General features: G+C 37.2%; 1 protein-coding gene across 12 annotated transcripts in view; it reads left to right on the top strand.

Annotated features, from left to right (window-relative positions):
- The first annotated feature begins 237 nt into the window (after positions 1-237).
- Positions 238-27,067, top strand: part of LOC110347344 (uncharacterized) — a 104,984-nt gene continuing 78,154 nt past the window's right edge. For 4 of the 12 annotated variants that reach the window (XM_087200004.1, XM_087199999.1, XM_087200002.1 and 1 more), the window contains exons 1-4: positions 247-348; positions 9,512-9,684; positions 11,019-11,101; positions 11,961-12,047. The gene's annotated coding sequence lies outside the window, so the exon portion shown is untranslated. Of the gene's footprint in view, positions 349-9,511; positions 9,685-10,929; positions 11,102-11,960; positions 12,048-27,067 lie in introns of those variants that run through there. The other 8 variants (XM_087200005.1, XM_087200003.1, XM_087200001.1 and 5 more) reach the window with 6 other exon arrangements.

The following is a 27,067-nucleotide window of genomic DNA, read 5'->3' as shown; positions in this document are numbered from 1 at the left end:
CTAAGAAAGAATGTAATATTTTTAGTCAGAACGTTAACTTTGGGTATTGTTATGGTTATATCTAGATGTCTCATGTGATCACAGGTAGGGCTTTGGGAAGGTGACTGGATCATGGGTCTGCAATACTGGATTAGTCCATTGATGGGTTATAGCTGGGTGTGATGTTGGGAGGTGAAACCTGGTGGAAGAAGTGGGCCACTGTGGGCGTGGCCTGGAAGGATATCTATATATCCCTCTGCCTCCCTTCATCCCTCGCTGCTTCCTGCCTGCCCTGCTCTGAGCAATTCTCCTCTGCCGTGCTGCCCTGCCTTGGAGCCAGCTGAATGTGGACTGAAACCTCTACAAACTGTGAGCCAAAATAAATTTCTTCTTTAACTTGTAGGTGTTGGGATTTTGTCCCAGCCGTGAGAAAGTAACTCAGCCATCCGAGCTTAAAAAAAAATTCTTTTCAACTACAGATGCCTTCATATTATCCTACCAAGGTCACATTTTCCCTTTCCACATCACTCTGTGCTTTTAGGTTTTATATTAGCTTTGTGCTGAAAATTGAAATTGGAATATTAGAACTCAGTTGGGGGGCACACTAATTTAATTAAATATTAAAAGCCAGCTGGTTTTATGTTATGTGGGCAAATTAGAGAATTAATGATTTGGTACACTCTCTTGTTCCTGTCAAGCTACAAGAACATGAAGAATAGCTCATTCATATCCACTTACAAAAGGTGAGATTGAAAAATTAGGTTTGTTTTATTAAATGTTTTCATCTAGAGTCCTTGGAGAATAGGGTAACTAACTTATTTATAAAATGGCCCAGAAGGCACTAGCTCCTGGGACAAAGTGAAAGAACCTGAGAGACTGTTATTCGGCAGCCTCAGAGAAGCCTCAGGTGGCAACACTAATCCAGCCCAGAATCCTGCAGGAGTGTCCTTTTATGCAATCATCTTGGGAGTCCCTGGGCTACCATTGCTGTCAGTTGATGCCTTAAGCCTATCAGCTCCTTGAAGACTCGGGAAATAGCTCAGAAACACACCTTGCAAAATGAGGTACAGTTAACGACAGTGACATGTGGGCAGTAAAATGATTCTCAGTCCTTAATAGTCATGCACTGTACTAAAGATTTCCTAGATTTCTTGGTCCCTTGAAAACACATATACACAGACACACACACACACCCCCATACAATGAGAACAGAGGACACTATTTGCTCAGAGGCTCAGCTTTCTGGCCAATGTCCTCAGATTGCTAGAAGATATATGATTATCTTTTTTATTCCAGATCTTTTCCATTTTTTCTTTTACTCTTTTACTTTCTTTACCTTCTATACTAGAAAACTGAGATGGGTTTTGTGAGATGTTATGTGTTGAAGGGAAGATGCTGCAGAACTCTGACCAAGTAATTGAACCTGTGCTTCTCAGGTTTCTTCTCAGACATGAAGCGGTTAGACATTATCTCTACCTCCAAAAGGATGGTGGTAAGTGGCTCTGTTATATATGGCTGCTTAACACTTCAGAGCTTTGTGGCTTCAAACAACAGCCATTTTTTGTGACGATTTTGCAATTTCTTTGGGCTTAGCTGAGTGGGTCTTAGGCTCGTCTTCCCAGTAATCCCTTCTGAGGCTTCATCAGCTGTCGCCATCTGGAGTTTGGCTTAGGAAGGACACAGGCGCAGGTGCAATTCTGTCTTCCTGTAATCCCAGGGCCTCTTCTCCACGGAGCCGTCCATGTGGTCTTATGCAGAATAGCCAGGCATTCAATGGGGGTCCTTCTGGTGTCAAGACTGCAATGTCATGCCCAAACTTGCACAGAACAATTGGAACATCTTGCTTAAAGCAGGCCAAAAGCTTCTCTTACATTCAAGGGGAGGAAACCATAGAAGCTGTGAACATGGAGGGTATGGTTTATTTGGGGCCACCAACCTAATGGAGGACCACCTCAGTATATTTTGAAAGCCATCCTGCTATTTTGGTACCTATCTCTTCTGCATGTAATGCTCTCTGTTTAGAGAGAAATCTTAAATAGATGCATTTTTAAAAATGTTCATCTCTGAGAAGGTGATATTTTTTCCCAGACGTTGTGTCAGAGTGCTCCCACTCATGAAGAAAACCCTTAGTACTTCCCACATTACCATGGTCACTTTGGCTTGCATAGGTTGACTGGCAATGTGGTTATTTTAGGTGAGTGAAGCTTTGGAGAATTTAGAATCCTCTCTCTTAATTATATGTTCTGTAGTACTCTTTCTCACATTTCCCCATTTTCTTTAGGAGAAAGTCTATAATTCTTATGTGGGTTTTTTACCACTAACCATAATCCATCCTATCTTCCTATAGCTGCTGCTTTTTTTTTTTTTTGACAAGGTATCACTCACTATACAGTTCAGGCTGGCCTTGAACTCACTATGAAGTCCAGGATGGTGATGCTCCTGCTTCAGTCTCCCAAGTGCTGAGACTGCAGGCATGTTCCACCATGCTTGACTAGATACTACTTTTGGCCTGAATATTTCCTGTTTGGTCAAGTCTGAGTTTAGACAAAGCATTTTCAAGGAAACTCCCCCCGATTCACTCTAAACCAGATTATGTCCCTGGTATGTGTACCCGTGGAATCTGTATCTGTCAGCTTTCCTGTTGCTGGGACAAAAAGCCTGACATGCAGAATTTAGAGGAGAGGTTTAATTTGGCTCATGGTTTCAGAGGTTCATTCCATGGTTGGCTGGCTCCCGGGTAGAAACATCATAGCAGAAGGGCATAGTAGGGCAAAGCTCCTCACTTCATGTTGGCCAGGAAGTAGAGAACAGGGAAACAGCATCAGCAAGAGATGGATTCTCCAAAGACACACCCCTAGCAACTTACCTCCTTCAACGGGGCCCCACTTCCTAATAGTGCACTCAGCTATGAACATCAGTGGATTAACACCCTGACAAGTGTGGCACCACAATCCAATCACCACTCCAAGAGTCTCTGAATCTAGTTGACAATTAAGATTAACTGTCAAAGAATTCTAAATACAGTGGATCCTCAAGTTACAACCAGACTGACATGCAAACAACTTGTGTTAATTACATTAATGGAAGAGTCATCTGCTTCTTGTTATCTATAGCATACAACCAAGTAAACATCTAGATCTCAGGTGTATTGACTTTAAACGAACTTAAGTTACAACCAGCCCTTGAGAACCAGTCAAGTTCATAAGTCAAGGGTCCACTATGCCTCTTTTCTGAGTAGTCATATTATATTTTCTGTTTATTTTCTATGTCTTTCTCTCCAGACTAAGTTCTGTGAGGATGTATGGAATGTCTTTTTTTGTTCAGTCTTATATTAACACTTAACATGGCTAGAGGAATGCCACAGTATGTATTGAATAAGTGATTGAATGAATAAATCTCAGGACTATAGCATCCAGAGCTTTAAGGGGTTTGTACTCCTTTGAGTCTACAATACAAAAATTATATTTTTTCATTATTGATTTTAACTTCTCACTCTCAAATCTCTCCTTTTCCATGTTAGCAACATGAGTAGTAATACATAGAAACTCTGCCAAGATATTTATTTTTAAGAGAATATTTTTAAATCCATAAGCATCTGTGATTAGCCGATTTGGAAAGTGTGAGTAAAGACAGTAAAGAAATCAGAGTCCAAAAGTGAAGGAAAAGGCAACCAGAAGGACCTGCTAGGCAGGGAGTCTTCCCAGAAGACTTAATTCTGTTCTGAAGGTGCGCTCTTTGCCTGCCTCTGGGAGGCTCTGGCCCAATCTGAATACTTCCCACCTGAGATGCATTCCTTGCCATCACGGTATTACTAGGCTCAGTAACCCTAAAAGTCATTCATATATAGCTTTAGGATAGATTTTTGTTTTGGTGGATTGTTGGATCACATTCCGGGTAAGGTGGTAGACTTTATTGTCTTCCTGTGTATATTGGTTTGCTGAGGAAGTTAAAACATAGTACCAAAATCTAAATGGCTTAAACAATATTCACTTACTGTCTCACAGTTCTGGAGCCTAGGAGTCTAAAATCAAGGTGTTAGAGGAGCTGGTTCCTTATGAGGACTATGGCACAGAATCTATTCCATGTCTTTCTCTTAGCTTTGGTGGTTTTCTGGCAATTTTTGGCATCACTTGCCTTATAGAAGCATAACCCAATCTTTTCCTTCATCTTTACATTTCTCCCTGTGTGCTTGCCCATCTCTAGCTTTCTTTAAAGGACATCAGTTATATTCAATTAGGGCACACACTAATCACCTCCACTTAACCTATTACCCCTGTAAGGATATCTTCAAATATAGTCAAGTGCTGAGGTATTGGGAGTTAGGACTTGAACAAATGAATTTAAAAGGAGACACAAGTTGACCTATAACATAGTGCTTAAGCTGCTTTGGAATGAATTTTTTATATTTACAGCTCAGAGCACTCTTATAGGAATTTAGCAAGTAAAATAAGAAAACTAATGGCAAACATGAAAGCATTTGCCTGTCTCTTGGGACTGACTCACTCTTCCCAAAGTGAGAATTTTAAGTTGAATCCAAGACAACTGAAATATGCATACAGTCAGAACAGATTGCTACTTGGAAAACATGTGGCAACTTCTAAATCACTGGCAAAATTATGGGGCCCAACTTCTTTCAAAAGGCAAAAGAGGAAAACATCCAAGACACCAGTCTTCCATGCCAGGATATACCCGAAAGTGTAGACCAATGCCCCAAATAGAATCACAATGTGTATTGGGTAGGGATTGATTTCTCACTTCAGTATTCTTTTTCAAAGCAAGGTTTAAAATATTTTTATTATGCATGATAAAATACATACTCACTTTTATGTGATTAGATGTGAATAAAGTAAAGAAGACATCCTTTTCTTAGATAAATCATGAGTCAGAACACTTTTGTACAACTGGCAATGTATGGCTGTATTTGAGGATGTGGGGAAAATAAAGTATGAGCAATGTAAGAACCAATGTCATGTTGAAAAGACAAAGGACAAAAAGGGAGCATAAAAACAATGAGAATTTAAAAAACCCAATCTTAAGGTACTATATGACTTAATTAGGTAACAAAAAGTGGCAGCAAGGATAGTTAGGTATAATCTTTCTTGAAATCAAAATGGAATTTGGTTGAGCAGGTTCAAGTATTCTAGACAAGCACCTTCTCAATAAGGAAGAGCCTTTTAGCTGAACGTTAAAGTACACAGATTGTAAAAATGAGACACTGTCCCCGATCACACTATCAGAGGCACAACAAAGTGGCCAACAAATGAATGAAGCCCCATTGTGCCAGTTTTGCTTTTAGGCTTTGGGATACATCGGGAAGAGTTTAGATAAGATCAGTGCAGAAGGACTTTCAAAAGTGGAAAGGATGTCAGTGATCCTGAAAAAGATTCAGCAGAAGGTTCCATGGGTTTTCAGGAAGAAATAGCTAATCAGTTATTGGTGACTCTTTCTGGGAGTTTGCGATGACTAATCATGGTTACTAACTTGGCTAGATTGATAGCCTCTGAGAAAATCAGCATAGCATACTTCCAGGTGTGTCTGTGAGGGTGGTTCCAGAGAAGACTGACATTCGAGTTGGAGAATTGAGTGAGAGAAGATCTGACTTAACTGTAAAGACTGGAAACCTCCTTGGCACAAAAAGTAGAAGGGCGGAGCTAGCACACACTCTCATCCTTCCTCCCTTTTTTAAGGGTTGGGTTTTTGCTGCTGCTTTTGTCCTAGGATAATAGTCTCCAGATGCTTTAGCCTTTGAATGTGGATGGGCCCCAATGATTCTCCTGGGGGCTCTAGGCTTTTACTTTCAGTTTGGAGCTGCATCAAGGCTGTCCCCCTTATTCTGTGCCTTCCAGCTTCTTGGACTGAGTAGTTACTGGTTTCCCCAGCTCTGCAGCCTGCAGCTGCTATCATGGGATCATGGATGTCCAGCTCCGGAGAGCGCTTGTACAAGCTACTTGCCCATCTCAGTGTTTGGCACTGATTCTTTGCTGGTTTGGGCTGCTGTAACAAATTGGAGTTGTCTGGATGAGTTAAACAAGAAATGTTTATTTCACACAGTTCTGGAGGCCAGAAATGCAATATCAAAGTGTTGGCAAAGCTGAGAGAGTAGAACATGCTCTCTCCTGGTCTTTTCTTATCAGGGCACTAATCCCCCCAACAAGGACACCATCTGCATGACCCAATCACCTCCCAAAGGCCCTGCCTCCTCCTACTGTCCAATAGGGGGTTAGAGTTTCAACATAGGAATTGGGGTGGGGGTATGGACAAAAACATCACATCTGTAAATCACTCAGGCCACTACCTTGTCCTCAACATTCCCTTCATGTCTCCATCTTAGTAGAGTGTTTGGAATACTTAGTATACTTAGTATAATATAGTGTTTGCAATAAGTGAAGGCTTTGGAGAAAATGCACACAAGCATCACATGTCATGGCTTTGTAACTGTGGTTTTAAAGACTGAACAGAATTATTAACTGAGAAAATAAAATGTATTGTGAGAAAAAGTAACCAAGCCTGGAGATTCAGGCTTTTAACTGTCTTGTCTGTTGGAACAAAGACACTGAAGAAAATGTGTGAATGGTGCACCTGTTGGGCACAGTTTCTCTCCATTTGTCCCTATCTTGCCAAAGAGAAACACCTGAAAGTGTCCATGTGGTTAATCGATTTGTATTGTGCACATATATCAGTTTCTGGGCTTCTGAGCATAACTGCTGTATGAGTATCAGGAAGCATGGGGATAGGTCTAGCTAGACAATGAATTTTGCCAGACTAGGAAATTCTGTAGCTAGTCCTATAAACAGGGCAGCCGTGATGCACTTGTAAAATAATTCCTCTCATTATTCTTCTCAGTTTCCCTCTCCTCCTACTTCTCATTGTTTCTCCCTCCTCCTGCCTTCTCTCCTGGTTCTTTTTTTTTTTTTTCTTTTTCAAAAGACAGGAGTGCTGCTGAATACTAATGAAGCAATTCTTGGCCCTACCCTGTTCATTTATTTTCAGGCAATTAATTCAACTTTCTAACATCTAGCCAGAATGTTATGCAGGTAATTTGTGGGTCTGCTTAATTTCTAGGGAGCCTGTGGTTATCAGCCAGGAAGCTCACTGTGCAGATGAGGTCATCCTGCTGGTGAGCAGGTTTGATTTCCACTGGTGATGCCATGCCCGAACTGAAGCCATCGAGTCCTTCAGCGTGGCACACTTCCCTTCTCGTGTGCTTCACTTTCTGATTACAAATGGTTTGCAGCTTCTACGTTTTGCCTGAAGTGCTCATTTTCTCCCCTGAAGGACACTGGGCCTGATGGCATCATTAGCAGTTTTTCAACAGAAAACCTGTGATAGCCCTTCCTGACTCTCAGACATTCTGTACCTGTGACTATGGCAAACCAGCTCATTAACTCGCCCATGCTGAAATCGTGTGGGATGCAGCATTACAGGTGCTTGGGGAGCCTGGGGGAGTGGGTGAAAACAAAAGAGAAGAGACATGATCATAATTTCTGTACCCAGGTAATGTGGTGTGAGCTCTTTGGAACAGTGACCAGATCTCTTGTGAATGAGTGAGATTGTGGAGTAAGAAAAGACAAAGTACATGTATGATCCATCATAGAGCATAACTACGGAACATGATTGTTACCAAGAAAATATATTTTTAAAATATCTGCTGAGGATGATTAAATTGTGATGTGAAATAGTCAGGAAAGGGTTCTTGAAGAATTTGCCAAAGATTAGCTGGAAAGAAGATATTCTTTAGGAAGAAATGATTTGAGAAGGGATGTTGTAGAAAGTCAAATGAGGTAAATTTGGAAGGTTTTAAAGGTCTTAAAATTTAAGAGTACAGGATCTGTAATTAAGAATAGTTGGTGGGAATTCCAGATTAGCCATTTGTTTGATGTCTTATGAAACTTAATTACTTCTTTGGGAATAAATTTGCCTTATAGGATTATAAGGCAATCTGGATTGCACTATCAGGATTAGATGGAAATAAGAGATAACTGAGCATAGTGCCTAGAATATAATAAAGAGTTGATAAAATGTGAATATTTATTTTTGTTAGTATTATTAGTTCGTATTGAATGAAGGAAAATTTTTTTTAAGGCATGAAGATGGAATAAATAGAGCGTTCAGTCGTCGATGATTTTGAAGCACTTGGGACATATATGTTAGAAAATGGGAAACCACCACAGAGTTCTGGTCAGAAGAGGAAAATATTTCAACACAGTGTCACAAAAACTTTGCCTTAGGCAGGGAAACTAGTCAGTGAGATATAGTGATAGATTAATGAAAGGAGAAAGCACAATGACTAAGGAAATGAAAGGGGGGTTGAATTTGAAAACCATTCTATGAGAGGATTGGTAGAACATGGTGACCTGTGGAAATAAGGTGGTAATAGTGAGAACGTAAGACAGAAAAAATGAGGGCTGAGGCTGTGGTTCTGTAGTGGAGCAGCTGACCAGCATGTGTGAGGCCTGGGTTCAGTGTCCAGCTCTGTAAAAATCAAAAACAAAACAGCAACAAAACAAAGGTAAGAAAATAAAAATCATCAAGGTAGTACCTTGTTAGTACCACTGGTAATGATGGATTGATTAGTAAGAAGTTTTTGTTTAAAGGGGAAAATAAGGCAAATAGAAGGACAAGATACAGGAGATATTTGGCATCTAACACTCTGTAAGTTTATTTTTCTTTTAATTTGCATCCAGTAAAATTCTGTTATACTGTTCTGTGAATTTTAATAAATGCACAGAGTTATGTAATCACTATCATAATCAGAACCCTCCAAATTTCCTTGTGCTGCCCCTGTGCAGTCTACATTTCTTACAACTCTTAACCTCAGACAAAAACAGATGGTTTTCTGTCCATCTTGTGTTCTTTTTTCAAAATGGAAACATGTAGAAGGTGATGTTTGAGTCTGGCTTTCCTCATTGTGTATAAGGTATTTGCAGCTTATCCATGTGTGTACCATTTCATCCTTTAGTACTGATGGATAGTTTGTTTATCCATTTACCAGTTGAAAAATTTCTCGGTTGTTCTAAGTTTTAAATGATTGTAAATAAAGCTATTAAAGACATTTGTGTACAGGTTTTGGAATATAGTTTTCTTTTTTTCTGGAGTAAATACCTAAGAGTGAAATTTCTGATGGTAGTGAATGTTCAACTTTCTAAGATAGTGTCAAATGCAAAGTGACTATGCCATTCTCACCAGCAGTGTATGACCATTCCAGTTACTTTATATCCTTGTTAGCATTTGGAATTATCTGTTTTGTTTCTGTTAACGTTTCAAATAGATGTCTAGTGTATTTATTTCATTGTGGTTTTAATTTGCGTTTCTAATGACTAATTATGTTAATCATGTTTGCATACCTTAATTATCATCTCTGTATCATCTTTGGTGAAATGTCTGTTTGAATAATTTCTATTTTTAAAATTAAGTTTACTTATTGTTGAGTTGTGAGAGTTCTTTACATATTCTGCTAATCAATTGCTCCTCAGATATGTGAATTACAAACACTTGCTTTCCACCTGTGGCTTGTCTTTTCATTCCCACACAGAGCCTGCTATCGGTCTGATATCTTGTGCCCCGAAAACTCCTGCGTTGCAATCTAGTCTCTGGTGTGATGGGGCTGGGAGATGGTTAAGTCATGAAGCAGAGCCCACAGGAATGGGATTAGTGAGGTTGTGAAGAGACCTCAGATAACTACTTGTCCCCTTAGGCTCAGAAATGGTGAGAAATACGTTTCTGTTGTTTAAAAGCTGAGCCTAACCTTAACTTAGGACATTTTGTTACAGCCCATGGTTTACATTTTTATGATCAATTTCATCAGTTGTTTAATGGGTCGTAATTTTGAAGTCAAATCTAAAAATTCTTTGCCCAACCTATGATGAAGATTTCACCTAAACTTTCTTTTATGAGTTTGCAGTTTTATATTTCACACTTGAGTCTATAATCCATTAGGAATTGTTATGAGGTGTGGAGTGTAGGTTGAAGTTTCTTTTTTTGCAAATGCTGCCTTATTGTTCTAATATTCATTTAAAGACTTTTTATCCATTGATTTTTTCCTTTGCATATTTCAAATATGGTAAAAAAATAAATTGACTATATTTAAGTGGATTCATTTCTAAATTTTATTTCCATTGATCTATGTGTATATTCTCTCATCAATACCACACTATTTTTACTACTGTAACTTTACAGTAAGTCTTTAAATTAGGTAACATCAGTCCTCCAGTATTCAAAATTCTTTAGGTCTATTTAACATTCTTTGTGTTTCGGTAAAAATTTTAAAAATGGCTTGCCAATGATTACAAAAGTTCTTCTGGGAGTTTGAACGGGATTGCATTAAATTTTTAGGGTAATTTTGAGAAAACTGACATCTTAAAAGTATTGAATCTTCCTATCCAAAAACATAGTATTTATTTCCATTTATTTTATCAGTGTTTTGTAGTGCTTTCAAGACAGTTCCTGAGTATGTTTAGTTAGATTCATACTTTTTTTTGGAGGTTCTGTTTTATAATTTTGTTTTTCAATTGTTCATTGTTATGTAGTAAATAGAAATTCACGTAACTTTTTAATATGAACCTTGAATCCTATAATCTTTCTGAATTCACTTAATGATTCAGTAAGAGTTTTTGTAGATTTTTTTTTAGTATATGTGCTGCCAAAGTTGGCACTGTAGAGATTTTTTTTTTAGAATTTTGTGTATAGACAGTTGTGGAGAGCGGCGTTAGCCAAAGAGGCTCCATTTTGAATCTTACCCTCCGTTGTATAGAGCAAGGAGATTATGTTATGAGGAACCGCGTCCTTGCCGAATTAGATTGCCCTGGAACGTGATGAACGTTCTGTAACCCCGAGAAACAAGGAAGCCCATGAGGGTGGGGAATTCCCAAAGAACTAGAAAACAAGGAAGCAGGTGTCTCTGGATAAGGGTCATGATTAACAGCCAAACTCACCTGCTGTATAAAAGAGAGGAGAAAAATAAACTTGGGCGCTCGGTCTCTGGGAGCCCTCCCGACTCTCTCTTTGTCTTTATTTTTCTTCATCCTCACTCCCCCATTCAGGTGCTGTTCGACAAGTGACGGCGGGCTCTGTCAGACAGTTGTATCAGATGCAAATGAGAGAGTTTTGTTTTTCTTTCTGCTATGTAAGTGTTAATTTCTTTTTGTTGCCTTACTGCTCTGGCTAGCGCTTCCTTTATGGCACTGAATAGACATTATAAGAAGGAAAATTCTGGCTTTGTCCCAATCTTAGGAAGAAAAGCATTTGGCTTTCACTATACTATAATGTTCTATGTAGATTTAATGTACATGTTCTTTATTAAAGTATGGAAGTTTCCTACTATCCTGAGTTCCTTAGCACTGTTACATTTTAAACACAAATAAATGTGGCATTTTTCTTAATTTTTCATTGCATATATTGAGATAATCACTTTTAATTTATTACTGCTCTGAATTATGTTGATTTTTAAATGTTGAGTTAGCTTTGCATTCCTAGATCAAATTCACTTTGTCAGAATAACATTTAGTTAAAGACTTTTTTGTACCTATTTTCATGAAGGATATTGGCCTGTGGTCCCCACACCCCTTTTAAATGTCTATCTTTGTTTTTTATTTCAAGGTAATCCATCCCTCCCAAGATGGATGGGAAGTATTGACTCTTTTATTTTTCTGGGTAATATTGTGTAAAATTTATATTAGTTTCTCTTTAAATGTTTGAAAAAAATTTCCAGGAAAACCACTCAGGTCTGGAATTTTTATTTTTGTTACTATTAGAAGGCTTTTAAACTACAAATTCAATCTCTTTAATAGAGTTAGGATTATTAAAATACCTATTTCTTCTTAAGAGGGTCTTGATAGTTTGTGTTGTTCAGAGGATTCATCCATTTTATATAAGTTGATTTTAATAGAGAATTATTCATAATATTGTTATTCTTCCAATATTGTACCTACAAAGAACTATTCTCTTCAATTTCTTTTTTCTTTTGTTTTTTGTTTTGGTACCAGGAATTGAACTTGGGACCTTGCACTTGTGAGGCAGGTGCTGGAACCACTGAGCTAAATCCCAAGCCCTCTCTTCAATTTCTAATATTGGTAATTTGTATATCCTTTGTTTTTTTTTCTTGGCCACTCCAGAAAAAGATTTATGCATTTTATTAACTCAAAGAACTAACTTTTGGTTTCATTTATTTCTCTATTGTTTCCCATGTTTTAAATTTTAGTTAATATTTTGCTCTTTATTTCTTTTCTTCTTCTGGCTTTGGTTTTAATTTTCTCTTCTAGTTTCTTAACGCATAAATTTAGACTATTGATTTGGACTCTGTGCCCCCCATCCCCCAGTAAGTCTTTCATGGTATAAGAGAATGCGTGGTATACGAGTGTCAGCACTACCCAATTAAACCTAAACATATATAGATATGGATTTAATTTCATTGAATAGTGCTTCCTTCAGTGAAGTGATTCCTATAGTTTCAGTTACACACAAACCAGCAGTGAATTATTTGAATTCTACTCTTATCAAGTGCTTCATGAACATAAAAATAAGATTGTCATTATGGAAAGAAGCAAAAAGAATAGGCTCCAGCCACCTAGCTTCTATCCACTAGGCACAAAAGGAGGTTTCTACTGATATTTGCTGAATCAATTGAATCTTGAGGCTGAAAAACTTAAAACAGCAACATATGAAACATAAAAAATGACACACTTCATCCAGACTGTAGAATCAACCAGAATTTAATAAAGTTAATCAAATAATTGTAGTTCAATTGCACATAAATTTAAATTGTTTTCCCATTACTGAGTGCTTGTCTGTAAATTATTGCAAGGAAAGCCATTTTCTAGTTAATGTTTCAACCATTAGAAAATACAAAGGGCATTTTCATTAATTAGACACAGCTCTCTTTTCTCCTAGTTTATCATTATCTTTGCTAGGTAGAATCAGTTTAGTACTCAGATGTATTGATGAATGTGATTCAATGGCACTATTTGTTTAGAGTTCATCATATACCTGGTGGAATAAACTCATTAAGCATAAATGAATAGTTATGTAGTCATCATCTAAAATGAGTCAGAGCTGTTCTCCAGAGTCATTAGAATGAATGTGAACACAGCTGGAACAAAAGTCCCTGTGAAGGTTACAGGCTTCATTCTGAAATATTTAAGACTGTAGCTTTCTTCCTATTTTTAAAGACCTCTTGTTCAAGAAGAAGGGCTTGACCTTCCCTTGAAGAAGCTTGTTACATGCATTGATTGCCGCCTTATCAAAGCTATGTATGGTCCGTCATGTTTTCTTATGTAGTATGATAACAGAGAGTCAGAATTATGGAGTCATCCTGGCTATTCTTCTTTGGTATATTTCTGTTTTCAACAAGAATGGCCCTTGTGGTTTCTGACAGCTGCTAAATAATTGCCACTGTTATGATGTAAGATTCTCCTACATTTGATTCTCCCTTGATTCTGTACTGTTGTTTCTCTTAAGTACATGAAAAGGGCACAGAGTAGTGGCACACACTTGTAATCCCAGCCACTTGCAAGGCTGAGGCAGGAGGATCACAAGTTCAAAGCCTGCCTGGGCAATTTAATGAGAATCTCCCTCAAAATGAAAAGGGCCATGGATTTAGCTTAGTATTCCCTGGGTTCAATCTCTATTATTACAAAAAAACAAAACCAAAATGAGGGAAGGGTAGGAACATGTCATCTTTAAATTTTTTTGAGATTTGCAGCCCAGATTGACCTTGTGCTGTAATTTTTTTACTATGTAAGGGTGGAAATGGGTGTTGCCTGAATATATGGTCAAGGGTGGAGGATTTACTAAAACAGTGTTTCAAAACTTTTATACAATTTGCAAATATACACCTAGAATCCTAGAACTTTGCTTTTAACCAACAGTCACAAATATATTCTTATGGCTTGCATGTTATATGTCAATTAAATTAATGCCTCTTATTAGCTAGTAGAATAACAATAAAATGAATTGTGTCTCACAACCTCTTTCATTTTTCTAGGACATGGTAACAGATTAGCCCATTTCACAGTTAATACCCCTGAGAAAATATTGGGAGATACACAGAGTGAAACACCTAGTTTAGCATGACTTTTAAAATGTTTTATATAATTTTACCATGCATAATAAACTCTGGGTTTGAGGGTCATGAAATGATGGAGTCTGAAGGAATTCTTGGGACACAAGCTCATTCCTTACTTCAGTGCTCTTTCAAGTTTGCCAGGGAATGTTTTAGAATAAAGTGATGATAATCAGGTATGTTGAGTACAATGGAAATGTGGTCAATGTGTGAAACTTCCTTTAGATAATGATTTTCTTCATATCGTGAAAAAACCAGATATTGTATCAAACAAGTGAATGGTTTATATTTTTAAGTACTTGTTAGTCAATATTAAATTTCAAATGGTAGTACTTCACTAGGCACAATAATTAGACATTGAACTGGCAAAGAAATTAAATATAAGTAATTTTATCTATTTAAAAAGAAAGAAGGGAGAGGAGGAATATATTTTGTAACTTTAAAAAATTCTTTCATAAAAAGATCACCATATGGTGCTGAAACCATTCTCACTGGTGCCTTTATTCTCTCTATCCCTCCCCTTTTCTTCTCCTTTTTTAGTTTTCTGATTCCTTTTACTCCCCATCACCTTGCCTCCTTCCTGCTGTCAAATACAGTTGCAGATTAATGGCTCAGTTCTCCCCTGAGCCTTTCCACAATGCTCTTGCCTTCCCTGCAGGGGTGAAAATGGTACTGATTAGCACCCTAAATATTCATGTACACTTGATAAGACATGGTCTTAGTGAGGTAAGTACTAAGTCTACAGCCTAAAAATCAAAGCAAATAAGAGAAATTTTCCCAGTAATAGCCAAGTGACAGTGCAGATAGAAGAGGACAGTTAATCTGTCCTCCTTACTCACTCAAAATAAATGTGTAGTTTGGGGATACTGCATGCTTAGTAGGTATAAGGTACTGGGCTTAGAAAAGAATAAAAAAGGGAAATTATGACTTGTTTTACATTTCATTTTTCTTTAAGAAATCAAGAGAAACTTAAGAACCAGGAGTTCAAAAGTGGTTTGAATGAATATAACCTGAAGTTAGGAAAGGGTGTTGGTTAAAATGAAATATTTTTCTCTCTGTGTCATTCATTCTGTCGGGGGTGAGTGGCATCACTGGGTCCAAGTCCTGCTCTATCATTTATTTGCTGCAAGATGGGAAGATTCATGAGGGTAGAAATTTCTGTTTGGTTTGTTTTGGTTTAGATGGTGGAAATGATATGTTTTTAACAATTGTGAATGAATTGTGAGCTTAGGTTGAATTTTGTGCTTTTTCCTTACTTTCCTCTTCTGTAAAATAAGACTGAAAATTGTATCTACCCTGTGGAGTCTGAACATTAAATGGAGATATAAAACATAGTAGGATATCTAGCATCCAGTGAGAGACCAATAATTGTCAGTCTGGCAGCTATTCAACAATTGTTTCTTAGGTAGGTACAAGCATGGGCAAGCCATGTATGAGAATGAAGCAGACACACACAATCTTTGCCATGTAGCAGGATCAAGGGACACAGATATTAAATACACATGTATAAGTGCAGTGACAAATTATGATGAGTGCCAGGAATGAAAATAATATGGAGGTAATAACAAGGATGAACGAACTTGGATTTTGAGTCAGGGAAGGTATTAAGACATAGTATTTGAATTGGTACCAGAGGACTGGGAGGAAATTAATCCAGGGTAGGTGAGGGGGGACTTCACAGAATAAAGGAATATGGATACTTGAGTGGCAGCACCAAAGTAGTAAGAGATGGGTACGTTCAGAGAGAAGAGAGAAGGCACCATGTAGGAGAGGCACAATGAGAGTGAGAAAGAGAGGAAGACACAGGCATATCACATGTGGAGCCATATTCTAAGCCATGATGTTTGCTTTTATCTTTACTGCAATAGGAAGCCATTGAAGGATTGTAAGGAAGGATGGTAAGCAAGCAGTAATTTAATGTAGTTTATGTGTGAAAAATGGCTTAAAGGAGGCAGTCTGAAACTATTGTAGAAGTCAGGTCAATGGAAGTGGTTTGAGTCATGGGGTCATGGGTAATAGAAGAGAGGTGCATGGATTTGAGAGATATTTTCGAGGTTGAATTTATAAGATACTTCTTCAAGCATTCCATAAATGCTGCTGTTTGTATGTGCCAGTAACAATTTAATCTAATATCTTATTAATGTAGTTTTACCAATGAGTCTGAATTACAAAGCCACAAGGATTTAAATAGAGACCCACCGGGATTTGAAACACAGGCACAACAGCCAGTTTGTGGTAGTGCTCACCCTTGGCTTCCCGGCAGGAGGATGGCAAAAAGGGAGAGATAAAGTCAAGTCAAATGAAATACAGTGGATGGTTCCATGAAAATGTAAAAGTGCCCCCAGGGGTTGACATTCAATTTTAGGCTCGTTTGATTGGCGTCTGCCACTTTGCCCTATGTGGATGATCGTGAGCCAGTTTCGAATATCCTTATCTGTATTCTGAGCACCTGGGTCATGGAAAACATTGAATAGATTCTTAATGAATGAGTGAATGAAGAAATGAAGCAAATGAGTAGGGAAGGCAATACACAGTATTATGTATTTGATTAAAAGCAGGTCATCAGGTGATGGACTCATGGAGAATCAGTGAATCCAGCAGGTGTCCTCCAGCTGCTGTGAGTGTTGACTGTGGACAGCTCACACTACTGCTGTCCTGAGAAGGACTTTAGGGCACATAGGAGCTGTCAGGCCCCAGCCACTTGCCTTCTATTCCTTGACTAGTAACTGACCCACAAATACCTACCTGTTGCCTCGAGTTGTGGCCAATTCACCATGGTGGAATCCACCTCCAGAACTTCCTGGGGGATCAGGCTTTCTAGGCTCCAGCTGATCCCACATCCCTGCTTAGCTGTTTCCAGGTTTCACCCTGCTTCTTGCATTTCCCTTCTGAAAGTAATCTTTTTCTCTCAGTGAATCACATGAACAAAATTTCTATCTCTTGCTCTGTTTCCAGGGAACTCAAAATAAGACATTTCCTTCAAAAATAATTTTCTATAGTAGTCATCTCCAAACTTATATCTGCAAAATAAATTATGAACTTGTACTTTTGGTGTATTTATTTATAAACCAGATGCATGCATTCCTGTACTAGTAGTATATACCATGGATAGACCTCTGGTTGTCCTCCAATATCCAATAATCTCCTACCCCACATTAAGTGCCAGTGTCACTGGGACCATAGTTACCTGGAGAAACACTATCTTCCTCTGCCTGTAGTGCATTTATGCTGGACTGGGTGACTATACTGACCAATGGGGTATAAGTGAAAGTGTGAAGGATATTTTGGAATCCTTTCTTAAGGGAGAGCTCTTCTCTTTCCATTGAATTTCAGTTTGGGCTGCACTCTGGGGACAGCAGAGCAGAGAGCTGGAAAGACTTGGTTAATTGATGCTTTTGCGGTGCAGGACCCATATACCAGGCCTACAATGCCCAGCTCTACTTTTGCATGAGAGAAAAACTCCTGTATTTTTAAGGCCACTGATTGTTATTGTTTGTTTGTTGTTATTAGCAGTTGAGCTTAATTATGTACTCTAGATGTACTTACCCTTCCCAAGAGATTTTAATAATCCTGAAATCTGGATGCTTCTTAACAATTAATAGAGTCTAACAATTTTAATTATAATGTTCTTTCTTAGTGGAACATATAATTATGTTACCTATTTTAATTGATAACAACTTATACTTAACGAATGACAGTGACACATTGTATATTATAATACCAAACATTACCAACTATACACAAAACCAAAGTGAAGGCATTTTAACATAGTGAAAATAAATATTCAAATACATTCATTTAAAATGTATTAATTATATAAAAATTGTTAACCCTTATACTATATCTGGAGAGAATAATATGATCAAACGTTTCATTATTTTAAACATTTTGGTTTATTTATGCCTTTGTCATTTATAAACTCAGCCTATTTAAATATTTAGTACTGATGTATGCCATATTTTATAAAGATACAAAGGCACATACATCTAAACTGACAAAGTTCAAGGTTGGCTACACTTGCTTAATCATGATACCTACTATTCATTCCCAATCTATTATGAAACCAAGGCTTTTTCTTAAAGCCAGCTCATACTTTTTCATTTTATGTCCATCAGTTGTTGCATTTTTACGTTTGTTTAAAGTCAGTGTAACTTTACTTAGAAAATATTTTTAAGTTAGCAATTTGTCTCTAACAGTTTAAATATCCATTGTACAATTCTTTTTACAGAATATGTACTTATATTATTATTATCAACCAGAATACAATCCATGGAAATATTTCCAGATCTCCACTATGGATGTGTTGACTTCATAAATTTGTTTTGAAAGCAGTTACCTTTTCCCTTGTTGGCTGCTTCCTTGTCAGATCTGGTGAGATTTTTATTGTTTTTCCCCTGTAATGTGGTTAACAGCTTTTATCAGATATAAAAGGATTAATTCTGTTGTTTTCTAACTTATTTGTGCTCTTAATCTGTTTCCTGTGTGTGTGTGTGTGTGTGTGTGTGTGTATACACACGTTCTTGTTAAGGAATTCTTTAAAATCACTAGTCCATTTGGTGGAGGTTATTTTATTTATTTATTTTTTGAGACAGAGTCTTGCTATGTAGTTCAGGCCGGCCTTGAACTCATTATGTACCCAGGCTGGCCTTGAACGCATGGTGATCCTCTCTCCTCAGCCTCCCGAGTGCTGGGATTGCGGGTGTTCCACAGTGGTGGAGATAATGAATTCATGTGTTAAGTAAGTCTGTTCGTGTCTCCACAGCCAGGAGTGAGACTGAGATGGCAGGGTAACTCTCCATCACTAGATTGTGGCTCTCCATGCGAGGGCCCCACTTGTACCTGACAAGCAGACTAGAGGTGGGTGTCAGATGAATAGTAAATATTAGTAAAGTCAATTTCCTTTCTTGATTTTAGATAGAAATTAAATATGAATGAGTTCTAAAGTTTTCTCCCACACCCCATTGGACACCATACTTTGGAAAGCCTGGTTTATAGGATATATTTCTGAGCTTCATATTCACAGCCTTCTCCAAAGTGCTTTGCAGCCATGATTTCACATTTATTCTTCATTTCTCTTTTTCGCAAACCTCCAGAATGCCTTAACCCCTCTTCTTGTTTTGCTAGGAAGCAGGACACAATGGAGTAGCCCCTCTCCAGTCTCACTGGTACTGTACCCATATCACCTAGGGATCTGGCTAAATGCAGATTCCAAATGGTAGGTCTGCAGTGGAGCCCCAGATGCTGCAACTCCAATAAGCCCCTACGTGAAATTGAGGCCTCTGCCCCTTGGGTAGCTTCGAGTAAGAAAGGTATAAAGGAGAGAATATTGTCAGGAGCACATTTCACTAATTCCTTGATCTTGGGAAAGGCACACCTTTAACATCAGGCTTTTAAGGCCTATTATATAGTCATTTGTTCATTCAACAAATATTTATGTAGTGCTTAATATATATCAGACATCATGCTGATTTCTGACAACTATGGGGTTTCAAGAAACTGAGTCTTCTTGGTGTGAATTAGATGATTGGCCATCCATCGAAGTACATATCAACATATTTATGTGCATGTACCCATTTAAGCAACATGATATTCACACACCTGTGTATTTAAGAAACGTGCACACAACATATATTTACGCACACAAACATGTTCCTACCAGAGCCTTGGGTTCACATTGTCCCTCCAGCCTGCATTTCCACTACTCTCATTGGTTTGCTAGTCTAATCTTACTCCGCTTTTCTGTGCCTTACCTTTCTCTCCAAACTGAGTGAAAGCGCTTTCTTTTTAACTTTTAAACCTGTTATCTTTTGCCCCTTTCATCTGGCTCATAGGAAAAGGTAAACAGCCTATTTTTTTCAGTATTATCCTTTTTAATTTCTTGAAGGGAAGTGAGATCATGGTGCACACTTTTGTGCTATAGTTTATTACATTTAGAAGATGCTTAGTCAATATTTATTGACAAGGATCATGTTATTTTTAGTTTTAAAGTGCTGTATAATGTGATGTCTAATACAAACTTAGCTATTAGCCCAGATTCACCTCTTTAGTACAAGGAAATGCAAATCACCTTGCAAAGGACACACACTGCAAGGAGGGCTACAGGTTCAGGGATACTTTACTTTTACTTTTAACCCACTACACTTCCAAACCTTTGAAATATTACAATATCTATATATCATCTATGAATTTTCAATGTCAATATGTGTATATATATAATTTTTCTCTTTTCCTTTTGTCTTTTTTTGGCTCTAAATATTAATAAAGTAACACGTGTTGATCACTGGTACAGACAGGACTGTACTTCAGGTACTCTCACACTAATTCACTGACTACCCTTCTAACACCTTGAGAAGTGTTCATCCTTGCCTCCATTTTACAAATGGGAACAGAGACAGTAAATAAATTGCCAAAGACATCAGTTACCAGGAATTGGAGCTAGAATTCATTCCAGCACAGAATCTCAGTTCTTATTATTATGGTCTGTGCCTCCTGAGGACTTGATAAATGATGACTTATTCTACATGTTATCCTGCATCTGGCTTATTCACTTAGAAAAAGATCTTTGACATTATTATTTTTTAGACTTCCTCATTATTTGAATGGCTATAAATATTTGGCTGAATGGATATATATAATATAAATTATTAAAATATTTTCTTATTAATAAACCTTATAATTGCCTCAAATCCTTTTTTGTTACAAATAATACCATGTTAAATCTTGCAGCACGTTCATTAAATGAGGGTGGAGGTCAGCTTTACCACTGAAGATGGAGCTACCACATTTATGTTCTGAATGATATGGCACTGATCATTAAAATAAAAAACTAATACAAATATAACAAAAAGAATTAACAGAGCCGAGGATTTAACTCAGTGGTTCCACTGACTGCCTCGAAAGCACAAGGACCCGAGTTCGATCCTTGGTACCAAAAAAAAAAAAAAAAAGAATTAACAGAAATATGATACTAGAAGATCTTCCACAATTTTACTTTCAGGTAAAACAATAATACTGGGGAACATGGACAATCTTAATGATAACCAACCTTGTTTTAATTGATTCTTTTCAGACTATACTATACAAATTGTAACTATATTTTATTGTTAATAGTGTAGCAATTTGACCAAATATTAGACAATTCTATAATACATTATATTAAAATATCAATACTGAAAGTATTTGGAAACAATATTGAAGAATTTGGAAGCAGTATCCTAAAAAAAATTAACTCAAAATCGCTTAAAAGTACAGAATGCTTAGGAAAATAGTAATTAGTTACAGGGCAACCTGTACGTGGAGAAAAATTCACAGTATTTAAAAAGGAAAAATTACAAATTGCAGTTTAAATCAAGGAATTATAAAAAAAGGTAAACATATGTAAAACAATTAGAAGAATTAATGAACACAAAAACAGAAATGAATAAATTAATGAACAAGTATATGTAAGAATTGTCTACTTGAATAAAATGTCTTGTTGAAAAGCCATAAAGATAAACAAAAAATGAGGAAAGTAAAATACTTGTGAGTTTATATAAGTGAAGAAAAAAATAAGTACTACAAATTATAATTGTGGATAGGATTTAAAAAATTATGAAGTCTTTGATGGCCTTTGTTACAACATTTCAAAAGTTGGATGAAGTGAATAAATATCTGAAAATTACAAATAACAAAATGCAAATAAAAAAATGAAAGGAATTACCAGAATGATCCAGACAGCCCATTTAAGATGTGGCAGATCTATATAATTTCAAAGTGTAGCCTTAAACTTCCATGACTAGATTTTTTTTTTTATTCTACAGTGTGTTGTATAAGCCTATATGAATAAAATCTTTTCATAATTCCACGGATCTGAAATTTGAACACACCGTACAGTATATAACAGACTCATTTAGTGTGGCATTACTTCGTTTTTCCTTCCAAAGGCTCTGTTAAATTAATGGAATTTATAATGAGGAAAGTCATAGTTGAATATGCTATTAAAACTGAGATAAATGTCAGGGTAATTCTGTACCCTTTCTCCTTGCTACACAACACATACTTCACATATGCCTACAAACTTATCTGTACAAAAGAAATTCAAAAATCGTTTCAAAAATGTAATTATCTCCCAGTTGGCTAGAAATCTCCTTAGGTCAAGGATTATACTTTCTGTTCCTATTTTACTGATCATTATGTAAAATGCAAAATTTGGACAGATGGAAGATGATGAGGATGCATGCTCTTGAGAGAATGAATGGCAGAGGCACCGCAGTAGAGTGAATATGAGCACAGATTCTTGGTTCCTGAGCTTTAGTTTTGAATTCTAGCTCCATCACTTTATATCCTGGGGTCTCAGACAAGTCACTTAGCTTCTCAGCTTTAGTTATTTACCTTTAGAATGTATATGATAACATAAAAGGAAGACACTGAACATGAATTGAAACGCAGAACCTATGGGGCCATTTTGGTACAGCGGTGAATCTACGGCAAGAACTTAGTAAGTGATCATGATGATCACTTATAAATTTGCACCACCTTAACTGAGAAGCTCCCTGAGGGTAGAAGAGTATGTTGGTCAGGTACACTGTTTAATCAGTTGTCTCCAAGAGTACCAACTATCACATAGCAGGAGTTAAATACTGTTTGAATTAATAAATCAGTGAATTTCCACTGTTAGCTGAGAATAATTTCCTTAGTGTGCCTTAAAATAATTCAATGGTACAATGTTTTCATTAGTACAACAGTGAACAAGATTTTAAATCTACTTTTGTTATTAAAAGGCTGGTTTAAAGAGATTTAATAAGTACACATTTATCTTTCATATGTGCCATACTTTTAGTTCTTCTGGCAGTTTTTCTCATTTGGTGTCAAAAAGAAAATATGTGTTGAGGAAATTTTTCTATCAATATTTTGTAGTAATAAAAGAAGCTGAATGAAATACACTGGAAACTGACAGAGAAAAATACAGTCTAGCATCAGGGTGGAATGATTAATTTTTTAACACAAATTTGTTCACTTAGTGTGTGCCCACATTTATCTTCCATCATTCCATTCCAATATGAGTTTCAAAGATGAAAATAATTATTTCACCAAGAAAATAATTTAGTGCAGGGGCCATATTAGTTTTAAAAAGGCGTGAGCTATCATTTGCTTAAAAATGTCATCAAATTCTTTCAAGCTCAGGGTCATTTAAAACCTCCCCTCCCCAACCCCTCCATTCAGGATAAATGTGAATGTGTGCATCCAGGGAGAGCAATAATCAATTCAGCAGTTAATGCTCATTGTTTCCATTTCAGAGTGTTTACATTCTCCTTCATCCTCTCCTAATGTAGCATTGTACAATTTAGGGGCGAAGTCACCACTGTCTCTGCACTATGGTATATGTGTGCGTTCCTTTGCTTATTCTTCATGAGGGCATTTAGTTAGAATTTAACAGAGAAACATCACCAACAACTGGAAATATCTTTCCCCACCTCAGTGAACACAAAAATGAATCATCTCAGAGAGGCTGTATTAAACCTGACAGTGCACACAATGCAAATATGGCAGAGAGTCTATCTGTACATTTATTTGCAAATGTGTATAGATATGCTTCATATAAATTAATCCTTCGTTTCATTATAAGGAAGGAATTAGGTCTGTGGTCAAAGGGTGATGGTGGGGGGGGCATTAATCTGATTTAGCACAGCATGTGAAAAATTAATTGAAAGTCAGAACTCCATAGTGTTTATTATAAAGTAATTTCACACCAGCACAGGATCAGCATGGTAACGGGTGACAATAGGTCATCACTATGTTAATTGAAAGATGGTATGTTTTATAAAGAAGGAGAGAGAAAAAGACACAGACAAATGGATAGACAGACAGATAGGGTATGGAAAGGATAGGACCCTACCTAAATAGCTTCTTAATGAAATCTAGTGCTCTCTGTGTGGCCTAAGCAAACACTTGGCCTAGTGACATGAAGCCCTGAAACACTGAGATTCCTGCAGTTTGAAATGTTGTCTAGCTGCTGCACCTGAGTTAGCTGTATTCCACCTGAAGATGCTGATGTGCTGTCTGGTGGCCATGCTGGGACCACACGGGAATGGAAGCAAATCCTCTGATGCAATAGTCAAGTGCTTAAAGTTTTCTTACTCTTTTGTTCTCTGAGGACACAGCTTGGCTCTCAGAGAATCTGAACTCTCACCTGGAAGGATTAGTGCAATCATCATTAATGATACAGTGGAGTGTCTTTAATTCACCAAGCTTAGGATTAATAAGCCAATAGCAGCAGACGAGGAATAGAAAATAACCTGTCATTTTGACAGCATGCTGAATGAGTGGTCCAGCCAGACTCATCCTTCCATGGGATGCACAATCCTCTTTATAGCAACCAGTGCCCACTACACTCTGGCACTGAACCCATGGACTGTGGGCCAAATGTGCTATCTGAGACCAGAGCCTGCCCTGCAGAGGCTAAAATTGGAGAGTGCTCTTTCTGCTTAGTTGTAAATTAGAGTGAGGTATTAAAGAAGATTCATGACTAGTAGGTCACACCCCAGGCTCAAATCACACAAGACATCTTGCAAAGAACAATGTGTTATTAACTGTAGTCTTGAAGTCTGTGCTAGGGACTCATTAATGATTTATATATGCATTTCCATAGGAGCAACCAAATAAAAAAGTAGAATGAGATGCGGTCAGGCTAGGAACTGAATGAGGAATCAAGTTTACAGTCATGGATTGGAGAGGGGCTGTAGCTGTGGAGCGTAGGTGAGTGGTGTGTCTGGGAGTCATGTGCATGAGTAGGAGCAGTTGCTGGGGAAAAGAGGAAATCAGTGACTTTCATTTATGAAGAGAAGAAATTATCTTTCGGGATTCTGCATCTCTCTATGGTATATATAAACTGATGAGTGTGACCTTTCAGCCTAGCCTTTCTTGTGGAAACTTTGCAACCCAGGCTGACACAAGCTATCGCAATATGATAATTTTGACCCAGCTCTGCTGCAAATACTAACCATAATATTCAAGACATTTTTACTAAGAAATATAATCCTTTTAAACCAAGCTTTCAGCACTAAGTAACACGGTGACCTTTCTGATGAAGATCAAGATTAAATGGCAAAGAGCTCTCAACAATTAAACAAGGAAAGAAAAGTGGTGCAGGGGGATAGGGACACCATACAGGTTTGTTAACTGCGAGCCTGGCATGCCAGGTACATTCCTTTCTCCTTCGTGCTTTCAGGAGGCTTTGTTCCTTGGTTGAGTGTGGTTGGAGGTCAACTGGAAGTTATCTGGAAAAAATTGAGTGATCAATTCAGAAAAAATGGGATGAGTAGGAATCTCTTGTCCAGTAGCTAAGAGTCATTTTCAAGGACGGATGGAAATAGGAACACAGGCCTTCTCCCAGACCTTCTGTGACATTGCATCAACATTCGTTTATCTGATGGCGGACTGCCATGAGTCTGGAGCTTCAGTGCCTACTAAGGTCAGAAGTGAGTGAATTGGTGAAGTAGTTGCTTCTGGGAAGACAGGTAGTAGCTGCATGGTCCCAGTGATTGCTGCTAGATATAGGTATAGGCCAATGATTTATGTGTCTTTTAGCTTTCAAAGAGGAAACAGAAACAAGTATTTTGACATGAAAGCTCTCAAATTTTAAGTGTGAGCAATTAATGTAAATGTTTGCATTACTGTGTGGAATAACAAAACTGTCTATGAGCAAGGCACAGCCTTCTGCTCACTTTGTCATTGTGGTCTAGGGGTCCCATTGTTCCCTTCAATTCTTCTCTGAAATCTTCCTGCTGGGGATAGGTAGCCTCATTTGGTGCTTCTGTTTGCAGTATTGGTATTTGTTAATATGATACAGAAAAGTTTTAGATAACTTAATAGATTGAATATTAAGGTAGTTGTAGAAGCAAAATAAGTAATGTGTTCTTTTAAGATTTGCTTTTCCCATAACTCCTTGTTTAAGGTAACTTCATTAACCTGACAAAGTTACCATGCCAGGGTGAATTTATAATGTATATGTGCCTATCTTATGTCTGTGACTTGTAAATAGGAACTGGAATTGTATTTGCACATCAAAGACCACTAGGGATGAGATAATGGGTAAAAAGAATATAAAAAAGAAACACTGAGCAAAGGGTGCACGGATACGAGCCAGACTGGTTTCTGGCTTTCCTGCCCGCTTGCGAGAAGAAATTTTATTATTTTATCCGAATTCTGTGTCTCCCTGTATTTCTTTCCGAGATTTCTGCAACAAATACAATTTTTTAAAAAATTTACACTTGTGCAAAATTTGAAAATTTAAAACAAAATATATTCTGTATTGTCATTTGCTTTCTTTTTTTTTGATGGTTAAAGAATTTTTGGCTTGATCTTTTGTTAGACTGATATACAAAAATATTAAAATTGTATATATTAATGGAATACCATGTTGAATTTTGATACATGTACATGTTATGTAATTTTTAAAAATTTAACAAATATAAATTGCACATAGAGATTCAGTGTGATATTTCCATACATGCATTAAGTATGTGTTATTCATATCCCCAACAACTTTCCTCTATCTTTCACATCACTACCGCTACTTTCCTCAGTCTCTAGTAATCATTACGCTACTTTTGGGAGGATTGTTTATTTTTTGTTTCCACAAATGAGAAAGAGTGTGCAGTACTTGTCTTTCTGTGTCTGCTTTGTTTTCCTTGATGTGTTGTCTTCCAGTTCCGTTCATATTTATTTTCTTTCATTAATTTTATTGGTATATATTAGGTATACAATATGATGACATTCATCATTGGGAATTTGTACATTTATATGATATATCTTGGTTCTTATTTTTCCCCATTTCCCTCCCCTCCCTTCAACCCCTCTACCTCTCCCTATAAACAAAGACTTTGCTTCAGTTTTTTCCTTTTCTCATATTTATTCCTTTCCATTCTTTCCTTTCCCCTACCCCACACTTCCCCTTCCCCTTTGTACCTTTTTTCCCTATTTAACATTATCTATTATACATTTTGATCCTCGTTTGCACCTTCAGTTTCTCACACCAGAGAGACTATTCAGTAT

The sequence above is a fragment of the Heterocephalus glaber genome, unplaced genomic scaffold, assembly GCF_053883595.1.
Source record: "Heterocephalus glaber isolate CG9 unplaced genomic scaffold, H.glaber_assembly_v1.0 deba00001733, whole genome shotgun sequence".
NCBI lineage: Eukaryota > Metazoa > Chordata > Mammalia > Rodentia > Bathyergidae > Heterocephalus > Heterocephalus glaber.
This window is presented reverse-complemented; position numbering and strand designations above follow the sequence as displayed.